Below are 15071 nucleotides of genomic sequence, written 5' to 3' on the forward strand. Positions count from 1 at the left end.
ACGATTCACCGAATTCTGTGAAGATCTAAACATCTCCCACAACTTCACATCAGTGGCCCACCCTCAGGCGAACGGCGAAGCTGAGGTAACTAACAGAACCCTGTTGCAGGGAATTAAGACAAGGCTGGAAAAAGCAAAAGAAACTTGGGCGGACGAGCTTTATCATGTGCTATGGGCATACCAAACCATCCAGAGGCTACCTACGGGGGAGACTCCCTTTGCTTTAGCCTTCGGTATGGAAGCCGTCATCCCGATCGAGCTTAAACTCCCGTCGGCACGAGTCGTGACATTCGATGAACCCCAAAATGCACAAAGTCTCAGAACCAACCTCGACCTACTGGAAGAAAGGTGGGAGATTGCTCAGGTTCGAATGGCAGCCTACAGACAGAAAGTTGCCCGATATTACAATGCCCGGGTCAAGAGCAAAGCCTTTAAAGCAGGAGATCTGGTGCTTCGACGAGCTGCTGTCTCACAACCTCAGGACCGGGGGAAGCTCACCCGAACTGGGAGGGACCTTATGAGGTCAAGGAAGTAGTTCGGCCTAGAACTTATTATCTCAAGGAGCTCGGAGGAGCCGACCTCCCGCGACCGTGGAGCTCAGAAAACTTACGAATGTACTACCAGTAACTTCGTTTTAGTCGTAAATCGCATACCCATGCGTCTTTAGATGATTCAAGCAAACTGTGTCCAAAACAAAAGGGCAATCTCATAAAGTCGAAGGCCCGGTTCTTTTAGATCGGATGGGGGGAGAGGCCTTACAACGCCCATATGTGCCCCCACAGCCCTGTTAGGGACAGGAGGAGAACCTCGCCCTAACTTGAGCAAAGTCAAAGGTCCGGTTCTTTTAGACCGGATGGGGGGAGAGGCCTTACAACGCCCATATGTGCCCCCACAGCCCTGTTAGGGACAGGAGGAGAACCTCGCCCTAACTTGAGCAAAGTCAAAGGCCCGGTTCTTTTAGACCGGATGGGGGGAGAGGCCTTACAACGCCCATATGTGCCCCCACAGCCCTGTTAGGGACAGGAGGAGAACCTCGCCCTAACTTGAGCAAAGTCAAAGGCCCGGTTCTTTTAGACCGGATGGGGGGAGAGGCCTTACAACGCCCATATGTGCCCCCACAGCCCTGTTAGGGACAGGAGGAGAACCTCGCCCTAACTTGAGCAAAGTCAAAGGCCCGATTCCTTTAGACTGGATGGGGGGAGAGGCTTTACAACGCCCTAATGTGCCCCCACAGCCATGTCAGGGATAGGAGGAGAACCTCACCCTGACACGAGCAAAGTCGAAGGCCTGGTTCTTTTAGACCGGATGGGGGAGAGGCCTTACAACGCCCTAACGTGCCCCCATAAGCCAGGCTGATAACGAGAGGAAAACCTCACGCCGGCTCGAGCAAAATGAAAGGTCCGGACTCCTACGGGAGTCGGGTTCCGAAGCCAAGGAAGGCTTCACCCGGACTCCTACGGGAGCCGGGTTCCATCCACGACGCCAAAGAAGGTTTCATCCGGACTCCTACGGGAGCCGGGTTCCGACGCCAAGGAAGGCTTCACCCGGACTCCTACGGGAGTCGGGTTCCATCGCCGACATCAGCCGCAGGACAACCCCGCCCGAACTCCTACGGGAGTCGGGCTCCGCTGACAACAGCAACTGTCGATAGGCCTTGTCCAGATCCCTACGGGACCCAGACTTTGCCTACGACTTTGATTACAGGGAGACTTCGCCCTGACCCCTACGAGAGCCAGGCTACTCCAACTTCAGGAGGGCTTCTCCGTTCGGACTCCCAAGGGAGCCGAACTTAGCTACGACTTCAGCAGAGAAAAAATCCAAAACCCAAGCAAAAAAGGAAAGCAAACAGTGCCCGAAGGCAATGGAAGCTCGAACCCCCAAATTCAAGCCCTAGGAGGGACTTCGGGCCCAAAGGCCCCAAGCGAACCTGCAACCGTCGACGAAATGACAATCGGGTATCTTCGAACGGCGTAAGAACCGAAAAGTAGCTCGGCAAACGACAACCCCACATGAACAAAAGAGGTCGTCGACGACCTTGGGACGACGTGATGCAGACGAAGAGAAGGAAAGGAAAATGAAGAAGTTCGACAGATAACTATTTAATGCGAGATGCAAACGAGGTAACAAAATCTCTTTTTTATTTAACAAGAGTATACGTTACAGGACCCGGTGGGTCAGGAAAAAAAGAAGAAGAAGATACACGTCATCGCAAGCCTCGCAAACACGGTTCGGGAAGGGTGCACCGGAGGCCGCTCCGAGCTGCGAACTCCTCTTCCCGTCTCTGTCCTTTTCGATCGCGTTCTCCAGTGCGTGTAATAGCTCTCGCCCCATCTCGCCTCATTCTGTCTCCGAAGTCCCAACCCTAACGGGAAAAGGGTGGGATAGATCTCCGGAGGTGGTAAGGGCAACGGCGGCAGTAGCGAAGACCTGTTTCAAGAAGAACCGGAGTCACCTCGGAAGCGGTAGCGACGCCAGAGATGTGCCTCATCTCCGAATGCCCCACGACAGCCGCCACCCAAAATGCTCCGACAAGGTCGGCATGCGCTACTTCCACCATCCCCGCAATAAGTTCCACTGCCCCACCGTCGACGCCGACCGCCTCCGATCCCTCGGCCCCGACGGCGTCAAGGATCCCGTCATGGCTTATAACAGCAGCTCTGCCCTCTTAACCGGTATCACCCCACCTTGCTACTCCAAAATTCGAGGGCAGAATAACTTCACCGACAGCCCCCGTTACTAAACCCCTGTTGTTGAAGGAATTCTTCCCTGAGCCCCCTTTAAAACGACGGAGATTCTCACGACCGCCGTTCTCCTCCTCACCTTCCTCCAAGCCCTAAAAATCCCCTCAAGAACAGCCTCCGGGGTAGAGGACATGGTGTAGAAACCCTCAGAGAAGGATTGGGGGGCTGAAGAAGGCAAGGACTGGTGCGAGGGAAGCAAGGCTCTCAGCGAAAGAAGGGCGCCAGGATGAAGCCATGAAAGGACTAGGGGGTTTAAATAGCCGACGGATCCTAGCGCAATTATGGCGGCGAGTCTTCCTGGACCCCACGTGTCGCGCTTATCCCCTTCATCGCTATCGAGGGTTGACCGTTCGCAAATTCCCGTGGCACGGTGCTGGGGAATCACGTTTCGACGGGGGTTTCGAAAAGACTCTTCAGGTCACCTTCACCGAAAAGCGGGCTCTGACGTACACACATTAAATGCCAAAATATCTGAAGGCGGCAGTGCGCAGGATTCGAAGAGACGGTCCCGGCTATACCAATCTCTCTCTGTACTTCCTTCGTTTGAAATTCAAACTCGAAAGTAGGGGGACTGGTGTTGGGTATAAAATACCCACGGCCGGAACCCTCAGCGGAATCAACTACAGAACGGCTTCGCCCGGACTCCTACGGGAGCCGGGCTCCGCCTCTGACATCAGCTGCAGAACGGCTTCGCCCGGACTCCTACGGGAGCCGGGCTCCGCCTCCGACATCAGCTACAGAACGGCTCCGCCCGACTCCTACGGGAGCCGGGCTCCGCCTCCGACATCAGCTACAGAACGGCTCCGCCTGGACTCCTACGGGAGCCGGGCTTCGCCTCCGACATCAGCTGCAGAACGGCTCGCCCGGACTCCTACGGGAGCCGGGCTCTGCCTCCGACATCAGCTACAGAACGGCTCTGCCCGGACTCCTACGGGAGCCGGGCTCCACCTCCGACATCAGCTACAGAACGGCTTCGCCCGGACTCCTACGGGAGCCGGGCTCTGCCTCCGACATCAGCTGCAGAACGGCTTCGCCCGGACTCCTACGGGAGTCGGGCTCCACCTCCGACATCAGCTACAGAACGGCTTCGCCCGGACTCCTACGGGAGTCGGGCTCCACCTCCGACATCGGCTGCAGAACGGCTCCGCCCGGACTCCTACGGGAGCCGGGCTCCGCCTCCAACATCAGCTACAGAACGGCTCCGCTCGGACTCCTACGGGAGCCGGGCTCTGCCTCCGACATCGGCTACAGAACAGCTCTGCCCGGGCTCCTACGGGAGTCGGGCTCCGCCTCGGTATCAATTGCTGGTAGGCTCCGTCCGGACTCCTACAGGAGCCAGACTTCACCTTCAACTTTGATTGCAGAGGACTCCGCCCGGACTCCTACGGGAGTCGGACTCCGCCCGCAGCTTCAGCTTCGAGAGGGTTCCGCCCGGACTCCCACGGAAGTCGGGCTCCACCCACGACCCCAACCGACAGGAGGACCCCTCCCGGACCTTTACAGAGGCCGGACTCCGACCGCTGCCAAGCTTCAATCAACAGGTCCGCGCCCCCTAGCAGGTCACAATAACAACCATGATCCTGTTCCACTTCCTGTTGCGAAATCCGTGCGGCTCCATCACCCCCTGCGGCGGATCCATTACTCTCGACAGGCTGTGTCAACGGCCACGATTCTGCTCCACTCCCTGCGGCAGGTGCTGCGCGACTCCACTACTCCCTGACAGCTAGCGGCAACGGACACCGCTCCACTACCTGCAACTGGCCCTACGTGGCAGGCCGTAACAATAGCCACATGTCTACTCCACTATCCTTCGCAATCAATTCCCCTGACCATGGGCGGCCCACTACCAGACGGTTACAAACGTCGCCATCAATCCGTTGCCTCCTCCGCCTATAAAAGGGGGACCCAGATACATTATTCTTTAAGCTCATTTCTTATCTCAAAACTCTGCTAAATTCTTCGTTCGAGCACTCCATTCTTGTTGAGGCAGAGAACTGACTTGAGCGTCGGAGGGTCTTGCCGGAGCAACCCCACCTCCGGTTTAGACTTCCCTTGCAGGTCCCGGTGGCGACCGCGGCTTCCCCGACTCCAGCTTCTCCAGCACAAGCAGATTTTTGCACCAACAGAAACTATGACTGGTATGCCTGTGGAGTTGACTTGATTCTCAATTGGGTCGACTCGAATTGTTGAGATGAATTGACTCATTTTTGTTGGAGTCGACTCGAGACCCTGGTTGGTCGGCTCATTTGCTGATGAACCAACTCAATTGTATAGGCTAGGTCTACAGGTTTCTTTTTTGTCTCAGTGTGTGCCAACTCACTGACAAGTCAATTCATGTACCAGGGTGAGTTGACTTAATTCTACAAACAGCAATATTGTATGAGATACAATATAAATTATTTAGATTAGAAAATATTTCGAGATCTAAACTCAAATTCATGTACGTAATGCACTTAATTGAAAATTAAGATTTGAAATTATAAGATCTAAAATTATGAATGTAAGATTTAAATTTTAATATATAAAATATAGATTTCAGATATGGATTGAATGAATTAGGTTTAGAGACTAAACTACAACTAAGATCATTAATTAGATCAGGTTAGAATCTTTTTCGATTTTGAGCAATTGATCGAACCTAATCAAGAGTTGGTTGGGATTAGGTCAAAGGGGCTCAAAATTGAATTTAGTTGTAGTTGATCAAATTGATTTCCATTTGATGTGACTTAATTAAGTCAAGATCGAATTTGGCTCAGTGGTTCGAGTCCGGATCTATAGATTAACCTAATTGATTCTAATCAATCAATTTGATGTCTATGGCAAGTATTAGATAGTGGTTATTTAATTGGTTTCGTTGTCTGATCTAGCCAATTCATTGGTGTCTAAGGAAAGCAACAGGGGACCCCCACTCATCTTTACTTATCTGGCCATCTTGGGAGATTATATTTTATATTAGGTTACTTGTTGATCCGAGTTCACCCATATCGATTAGGTTGGTCAGACATGAAATGTGCTGATCCAAACTAGATTAGTCATTACATCAGATGTATGTGACTAATTAGAAGAGACCTGAACTCAAATCTCATCACTAAATATTAAGTCTACTAGTCTTCCATCATTGTAGAGATGCAGTTGCCTTTTTTAGCATTGATCGTTCTCGACTGGTTATAGTGATTCGGTTGTATTGAGAAGGTACAACCACTCTATTAGTGTTAGATGCCCCAGGGTAAAGATGAGGTTGGGCCCAATAACTATTAGGTGAGGGATCCAATGACGGCTTTACACTCGTTAGTGAACGATGGGTCAGACTTAACTAATGAATGTGCCAATAACTGTTAGGTGAGGCCATAGAACTTAGAAATCAAATCACTGCAACATGCTTGGAGAAGCATCTAGATAAAGTATTGTCCATACATTGATATACGTGTCATCAATAACTATTAAATGAGGTGCCATACATCAATGGGACCGCAACACCCACTAGAACCACTTATCACATTAGGATTTTTGTTTCTCCACCTGAGGAGTATGAGAGACTCAAATTAGTGGGAGCCTTTTATTTATTTTTAAAATTCCTAGAACAAACTATTACAAATACAATCATCTAATTAAATCTTTACTCTCTATGATCAATTCTTCAACTTCCAACACTCTAGCTCGAATATTAGATATCAACCACTTAACTAAATCAATTACATATTCTGGCTCAAAAATCTAAGAATAGTTCTTAGATTTTAGAAATTAAGTCATGTTCTTGACTAGGTTAACCCAATATCATCAGCTTGTCCAATCCATAGTCAATGAGCTATACTTGACAAATAGTTGGACATTGACAATTAGGTTAAGTGCTATAAATTAGATTCCATAGTTGATGAAATCCAATATATGCATAAGGACATGTTGACTGTCAATGATATGCTGATTCATCTGCAATAGTTATGAGATGATCAGAGTCGCATAGTGCATGAGATGCATGATGGGCAGTTTGTCCATGATCGATGATCAAGGACATTGAAGAGCTTAAAAAGCTCGATAGGACCATACATAAGAAATTACTAATGGATTTGATCTTGCAATCTCTGTTTCATACGAATAGTTTATGAAACTATTATATGAATAAATATTATAGCATTTTAACTAAATTAGTCAATATGCTGGTAACTAAGGGATTTTAAAAAGTTCAAAGGTATATATCTGGAGAACCTAATGTTGGAAATTATATCCTAAAATCAATCATGTGACGATTGAGTTCATCCTTGTATATGAATTATTAGTTATTGAATAATAATTATTCTAATATTTTTCATCATAAAGTGACATCTTTCTTGAACTCTTGTACTGTGATGAAGTCTCTAGAACTATGCTAGTATACGATAAAGAGAGAATTTATCGTATAGTTCTTAAACAAGTTTACAACCAAATGATACATCATTATGGGATGATGACGTTTATCGAGTGAAAGTCGTTGTGTGCCATATGGGTTGGTTGTCTTCTTAACCAAGGAGTGTGGTGACACTGGTATGACATACAGGTGAGATGTAAGGATATATCATCACTGAACAAATGACTCACCTGCTGAGTATTTCACTGTCAAGAACTGCTCGCGAAACACATGGATATAAATATCCTTCAGACCTGAGATCACCATAGTAACTTGTAAGCAACTTACTATGCTTTGGTGCTGAACTATCTGAATTTTTAATGTAGTGATGGAAGGCTACTAGGTACAGTCAAGTACTTGTGAAGTCTGTGTGTGGATTAAGATGGGATTGACCCCTCCGGATTATTCGAGTTGATGTATCACTGTATTTCAATTTAGTAAATCTTTGATCAAGGTAATCCATGAGATGGATTTGAAAGGTTGAAATATAATGTGGATGAAGCAATCTCGGTTGACAGTTAACCTGAGACCATCCTAGAGCATCCAGGATCAAAAAGATGAATTATGCGATAACCATGAGTATGGATTTTAAAATATTCTTTTGCAATAATTTGACCTATCTAGATGTTAGAAACCATTTCTAGATGGTATCTTGATTAGTGCAAAAATTGATTCCTGTGCTACCGGCTTATTGATTGAACTTATGGAGTCACGCACACAAGTCAAACAAAGTAGGAAGGAATTGACCTATGTTTATATGTCCAATCTGGAAGTACTTAACTTGATTGAATATATAAGCTAACTTGATTGAGAATTGAGTTATGGATGAAATAGGATTGAAGAGTTGACTATATCTAGCTAGCACTACACATAAGGTTCAGGTTCAATTTCGGAGATGAATAATTTCTATCTATGATCTATGGAACATATGAAAGATTGAATTTAAGTACTAATTAATTTCATATTAGATTTGAATTAATTAGACTTAAATAGGTCTGAAATCTAAGTTAGACTTGGTATAAAAATCTTAAAGAGTTGAGGATTGATAGTCTTTCGAAATTATTTTGAACCAGCTTCGAATTAGATTAGAATCAGACCTGTTTTGGATGAGATATGAGTATTTCTACTTGCACTAAAAATATCCACTCATGAAGCATAACCAAAAATTAATTTGGTGCTTATTTGGATTGTCCCAAGTGGATGTTGGAGTGGGTGCAAAGTGGATGTCATAAGTAATGGCAATTATATCTCATATAGGAGTCCTTCTTTCATGAGTATTGGACCAATTCAAATCAGATTTGAATAATGAGTCCTCCTCTCATTGGGTCATGAGAATCATCTATAAATAAAGAAAGTCTCTACCTATGGATGAAATAAGAGAATAGAATAGCAAACAAATTAAATTAAGAGAAGAGAAAAAGAGAGAGAGACAGGCATGTGAAGAGAGAGGTCCTTCGTCTTCTACATCTCTCCCTTTGTTGCCGCCTCCTCTCCTTGGGTGTGGATTCTTCTTGGGTATCCCATCAGTTGGTATGAGATGTCACATCATCAAATCTCATCCCTCGATTGAGTGAGTTGCGAAGCCAATTAGATTGGAGTTCATCCTGCTTTCCTGTGGTGTCTGATGTGCATGCGAACTAGAGGGTCTGCATATCCAGGCCTCCACGAAGGTTTATATCAGATAATTTAAGATTTGATCTTTAATTCCACTATGATTTAGGTAAGAATTTGATTCTTAAATAAGTAAAATATTAAAAAAAAATTTAAATGCAATCTAGACATTCTGGAGGAAAACTGTTTCCTTCCCTTCAACTAGTATTAGAGCAGGTCTGAAATATATACATACAAAATAAAATTTTTTATGATTATTTATATAAGATATAATTAAAATTTTTTGTGTGATATTAAATTTTATTTAAATCTATTTATATAAAATTTTTGATCTAATTTTGATTGGATTAGAGGTGCCTAATCAATAGTTGATTGAGGTTGTTATAAATCTGTTATAACAGAATTCTACTACTACTGAATTTTTGATAAAAAATAATATGAATTAAAATTTTATTTTAAATCTATTTTAATAAAATTTAATTTTGTTATTTTTCTTATGAAGTGAGGATTATTTTAGATTTAAATTTGTTGCTCCTTGGATTGATTTTGATGATTACAAAGCATTTGAAGGGGTACTAATGATTTTCGCTTGAAAAAGACTTATTGCTCTTTAGGAGCAAAATTATAATTTTTATCAAATCCTGATTTGAAAGCATCAAGTGATAGAACAAAAGATTTGTGATCTATTGGTAAAATTTTATTATTTTTGAACTTATATTTTGAAAGATATTCATGTTTGAAAAACATGAGTCGACCTATGAGTCGACTCATGACATATGAGATGTTTGGCATGCAGAATTTTTGACCGGCATAAACTTGGCACACCCTGTGAGTCGACCCATGAGTTGACCCCCAAGGCATGAGTCGACCCATGAGTCGACCTCTGTGGGTTTTGGGCCAATTTTACAGAACCTTGCTTCCCTTTTGGTTTTCTGGTGTTTTTCCACAGAGGTCGACCCATGAGTCGACCCCTGTGATAGGATTGTTCTGCAACGGCTAGTTTTTAACCCATTTTAAGTGCTTTTAATGCTCATTTAATGTGGTCTAACGGCTCTATTTCAGCCCAGAATATTTTCTACTATTTTTGAAGCTATAAAAGGGACAAATAAGTGGGAATCATTAAGAAGAGAGATTTTGAAAAGAGATTTCAAGCTAACTTTTCAGCCCTAAGCAAAAGCTCACTCAAAGAATTCAAGAAGCCTTTAATCCAAGCTCACCAACTCCTCAAGTGTACATTCTGAAGCGAAAATTTAGTGCAGGGGCAAAATGGTAATTTTAAAACTTTTTCAAAATTACTATTTTACAGTGAATTATTAATTAATCTCATTAATTAATACTAATTAACCCTACACTAGGATCTAAATATGATACAATAGCATGCATTTAAATTTGAAATTCAAATTTGAATCAGTAAACGTTTTACAGTACTGTGTTCAGAACATATCACCTTTTGCGGGTAGTCGATCACCACAATCTGATCACCGTCGGGGGCTCTGATCGTCATGTCACAGCCACACAAATATCTGGCCTCTGCAGATCATCCACACGAAGCTCCCGTCTGATCAGCTCCTCACGAATGCTAGTTCGTGATTTCACCCTTTTGATGGCAGATGTTGATCGAACTCCTTCGATCGATGTGTGCCGACTTCTCGGATGTATTGGATCATCTGTACAGTTGCTTGAGAGGCTGATGGATCTCTCCCTAAAATTTGGTGGACTCACGACACTCGTGGCACACCAATCTCACTTCCCGAACCCTAGGTAGAAACCCTAGGGTACACACTAAAAAACCTGCGCCCAATTTTCTCTCTTTTCTTTCTTTTTCTCTCGGAAGGTTTTGGACCTTCACCTTGCGCAGAAGCCTTCCTCACGCCCCAAAGTTTCTCTCCTAAAATTTTTACGCATGTCCCACCTTTCTCCTCTTTTTAAAACAACGTCGAACGTGTCTTATCCGCATGAGAGGATAAAGACAAGAGGTTACACATTTGAATTCAAATCAAATTTGAATTCAAACGAAAACCAACTTATCCCTATCCTTTTGGGCGTGAGAAGAGAAGGGGCGTGGCTCTTTGTGCGTGGAAAATGTTTCACGAGAAACCTTTTCTCGTGTAAGTAATGTGGCACACAAAATGGATAAGGATGAAGTGGCAAGTGATAAGTTATCCATTCAAATTGAAACATGCTTTGAATTTAAATGGCTAACTAATTATTTTATTCATCCATATGATGCACAAATGAGGGCGTGGGGAAGGGTTTTGTGTGAGAAAAATTTCACGAGAAGTTTCTTCTCATAAATTCAAATGGGTGCAAGGAAGTTGGGTGTCGCAGGGAATTTAAAACAAGATGGTTTGATTCAAATTGAGCCAACCTAATCTAAATAGGTTAAGCACAATTAGAATAGATTAAACCCAACATAATTAGGCTTAATTAGGCTCAATAAATTCTAATTAAATCAGGAATTAACTAAGCCTAACCCCTGATCAAATCAGGGACTAAACCACCTTAGCGATTAGGTCAATATTTAACCTAATCGGGTCAATCCAAACTGAATCCAATTCAATTGGACTTGATCCAAAAATAATTACTCAATCAAATTGAGTTAATTAGCAATCAAATCACTAATTAAACTCTCATAAATATTGAGTCCAAATCGATGGGCAATCAGGCATCAGAGACCATCGATATGAAACCCTGATCAAAGAATTCAAATTTCAAATTCAAATTTGAAATTCAAAATTTTGACCCCGGTACCCAAAATGTGTGGAACTCATGATCAGAGAATCCTAATTCTCAATCATAGAGCCCCAGACAGATAAGACTCATAATCAGCCATCAGATCATAAAGGAACCTCTAATATGTGTGACCCCACAGGTTCGAACCTAAGCCGGTAGCACAGGAACCAATTCCTGTACTAATCGAAGTGACCATCTAGCAATGGTACCTGACGATCGGATAGGTCGAATAATCACAATTGCAACATTTAGAACCTACGTGAATATGGTTACCATATAATTCATCCCTTTTGACCCCTGTGTTTAGGATGACTCAGGGTTAAACTGTCAACCCTGATGATATCATCCGAATCGTGCTCAACTCAATTAGTCCTGTGACTCCTCATTAGGACTACCCTGGTCAAGATTTTGCTAAATTGAAACACGACTGTACACAGCTCCTAAACTGGAGTGGTCAATCCCATCTTGATACACGCACTGACAAATCAAGTACTTGACTACACCCAGCAGCCTTCCGTCACTGAATTAGAAATTCAGGTAGTCCAGTGCCTAAGTGCAGTGAGTTGCTTGCAAGTCACCGTGGCGGTCTCAGGTCGGAGGGACATTTATACCCATATCCCATCGGAGCAAATCTTGACAGCAGAAATAGCTCCGGAGTTGGTCACGTTCAGTGCAGATGTACCATTACATCTCACCTGTATGCCATACCAGTGTCTCCACACTCTTTGGTTATGAGGACAACCAACCCATATGGCACACAACGACCTATGCTCGATAAACGTTGTCGTCCTTGGTAACAATGTATCATTTGGTCGCGAACATGTTTCAGGACTAAGCGACAAATCCTCCTTTGTCGAGTCTAAATAGTCCTAAGGACTTCACCACAACACAGGAGTTCATTAGAAGATGAAACATTTGTGATGAAAAAATACCAAAATAATTTTTATTTATTTATAATTCATGTACTAATACAAAAGGAGCACAACCGTCAACAGACTGACGATTGGCTTTGGGACACTATTCCCAACAATCTCCCACTTGGCCTAAAGCCTATCGGTGCAGTATCTAATACCCATCTTGACTTGTAGTCGTTGAACTCCTTCACCGCAATGGCTTTAGTGAATGGGTCGGCCAGGTTCTCCTTCCCGTCGATCTTCTGAAGGTCGATGTCACCTCGATCCACGATCTCCAGATGAGATGGTAGCGGCGCAGAATATGCTTCGTCCGCTGGTGTGCCTTTGGTTCCTTCGCCTGAGCAATGGCTCCAGAGCTGTCGTAGTAGAGCAGAACTGGACCAACAAGGGAGGGTGCTACTCCGAGCTCGGTGATGAATTTTTTCAGCCACACCGCTTCTTTGGCAGCATCTGATGCAGCAATATACTCCGCTTCGCATACTGAATCAGCCACAGTGTGCTGCTTGGACTCTTCCAGCAGACAGCCCCACCATAAAAGGTAAAAATAAATCCTGACACACTCTTGCTATCATCGCGATCAGACTGGAAACTAGAGTCTGTAAACCCTATAAGTCTTAAGTCCGATTCACCATATATAAGCCACTGGTCCTTAGTATTTCTTAAATACTTCAGGATGGTTTTAACAACCTTCCAGTGATTCTCTCCTGGATAAGATTGGTATCTACTCACTACCCCTAGTGAGTATGCCACATCTAGTCATGTACATGTCATGGCGTACATGATAGATCCCACTGTCGAAGCATATGGAATCCTACCCATACGCTCTCTCTTGAGATATTATCGGACAATCCCTCTTCGAGATAGCCTTTCTTGGAATTTTCATGCTGAACCTTTTCAGCATAGTATCAATGTACGTGGACTGGGATAAGCCAAGCAACTTTTTGGATCTATCCCTATAGATCCTCATCCCTAGGATGTAGGAAGCTTCTCCCAGATCCTTCATGGAGAACTGTGACGATAGCCAAATCTTTATTTCTATAATGCAGGGACATCATTCTCGATTAAGAGAATGTCATCCACATACAATACAAGAAATACTACTACTGGACCATTAGCCCACTTATAAATGCAGGGCTCTTCTCCGTTCTTAACGAAGCCATACGTTTTGATCATCCTATCAAAACGTATGTTCCAACTCCGAGATGTCTGCTTAAGTCCATAAATGGACCTCTGTAGCTTGCACACCTTAGACTCATCTGTGGATGTGAACCCTTCAGGTTGTATCATATACACCTCTTCATTCAGCTCTCCATTTAGGAAAGCTGTCTTCACATCCATCTGCCAGATTTCATAGTCCAGATGGGCAGCTATCGCAAGCATAATCCGAATGGATTTGAGCATTGCCACAGGAGAAAACGTCTCGTCATAGTCTATACCATAACGTTGACGATATCCCTTGGCAACCAGACAGGCTTTATAGGTCTCCACCTTTCCATCTGCGCCCCTCTTCCTTTTGAAGATCCACTTACACCCTATGGGTTTTACTCCTTCGGGTGGGTCAACCAATGTCCACACATCGTTGACCTTCATGGACTCCATTTGGATTTCATGGCCTCTAGCCATTTCTCAGAGTCAGATCTCTGCATTGTATCCATGTAGGTGATCGGATCCTCATCATTTTCATCAAGTTCGACAGGATCACCATCCCGAACCAAGAAACCATAGTATCTGTCCGGTTGATGTGGTACTCTACCAGACCGCCTTAAGGGTGCATAATCAATGGGCTCCGGATCTGATCTAATCAAATTCGGTTCAGGTTCAGTAACATGTGTCGGTTTTTCCACCTGTCGAACTTCGTCAAGTTCGACTTTAGAGGCAACAGTTCCTTCACTAAGGAACTCCTTTTCTAAAAAGATTGCCTTAAGGCTGACAAACACCTTTTGCTCATCAGCAAGGTAGAAATAATACCCTTTGGTCTCTTTTGGGTACCCTATAAAATTACACTTGTCAGACCTAGGTCCAAGCTTGTCTGTAATTAAACGTTTAACATAAGTCGGATACCCCCAAACCCTAAGGTGCGAGAGTACTGGCTTACGTCCTATCCATATCTCATATGGCGTTTTGGCTACAGACTTACTCGAAACTCTATTTAGAAGGTAACAAGCCGATTCGAGCGCATATCCCCAGAGGGAGATCGGCAGACCAGCAAACCCCATCATAGATCGAACCATATCTAACAGGGTCCGATTCCTCCTTTCAGACACACCATTATGCTGTGGTGTTCCAGGAGGAGTCCACTGAGAGAGAATCTCATTCTCCCCTAGATACGTCAGAAACTCATTGGAAAGGTATTCACCTCCTCGATCAGATCGAAGAGTTTTAATACACTTTCCAGTTTATTTTTCTACCTCATTTCGAAATAGTTTGAATATTTCAAATGATTCCGACTTATGCTTCATTAAATAGACATACCCATACCTAGATAGGTCATCTGTGAAGGTTATGAAGTAGAAAAATCCACCTCTTGTACTTGAGCTCATGGGTCCACATACATCAGAATGTACCAGACCTAAGAGTTCACTGGCTCGCTCATCTTTTCCAGTAAAAGGTGACTTGGTCATCTTCCCAAGAAGACAGGACTCACAGGTTGGAAGTGATTCACAATCACTAACTTCAAGAATTCCTTCTTGA

The sequence above is a fragment of the Elaeis guineensis genome, chromosome 11, assembly GCF_000442705.2.
Source record: "Elaeis guineensis isolate ETL-2024a chromosome 11, EG11, whole genome shotgun sequence".
In the NCBI taxonomy this organism is placed as follows: domain Eukaryota; kingdom Viridiplantae; phylum Streptophyta; class Magnoliopsida; order Arecales; family Arecaceae; genus Elaeis; species Elaeis guineensis.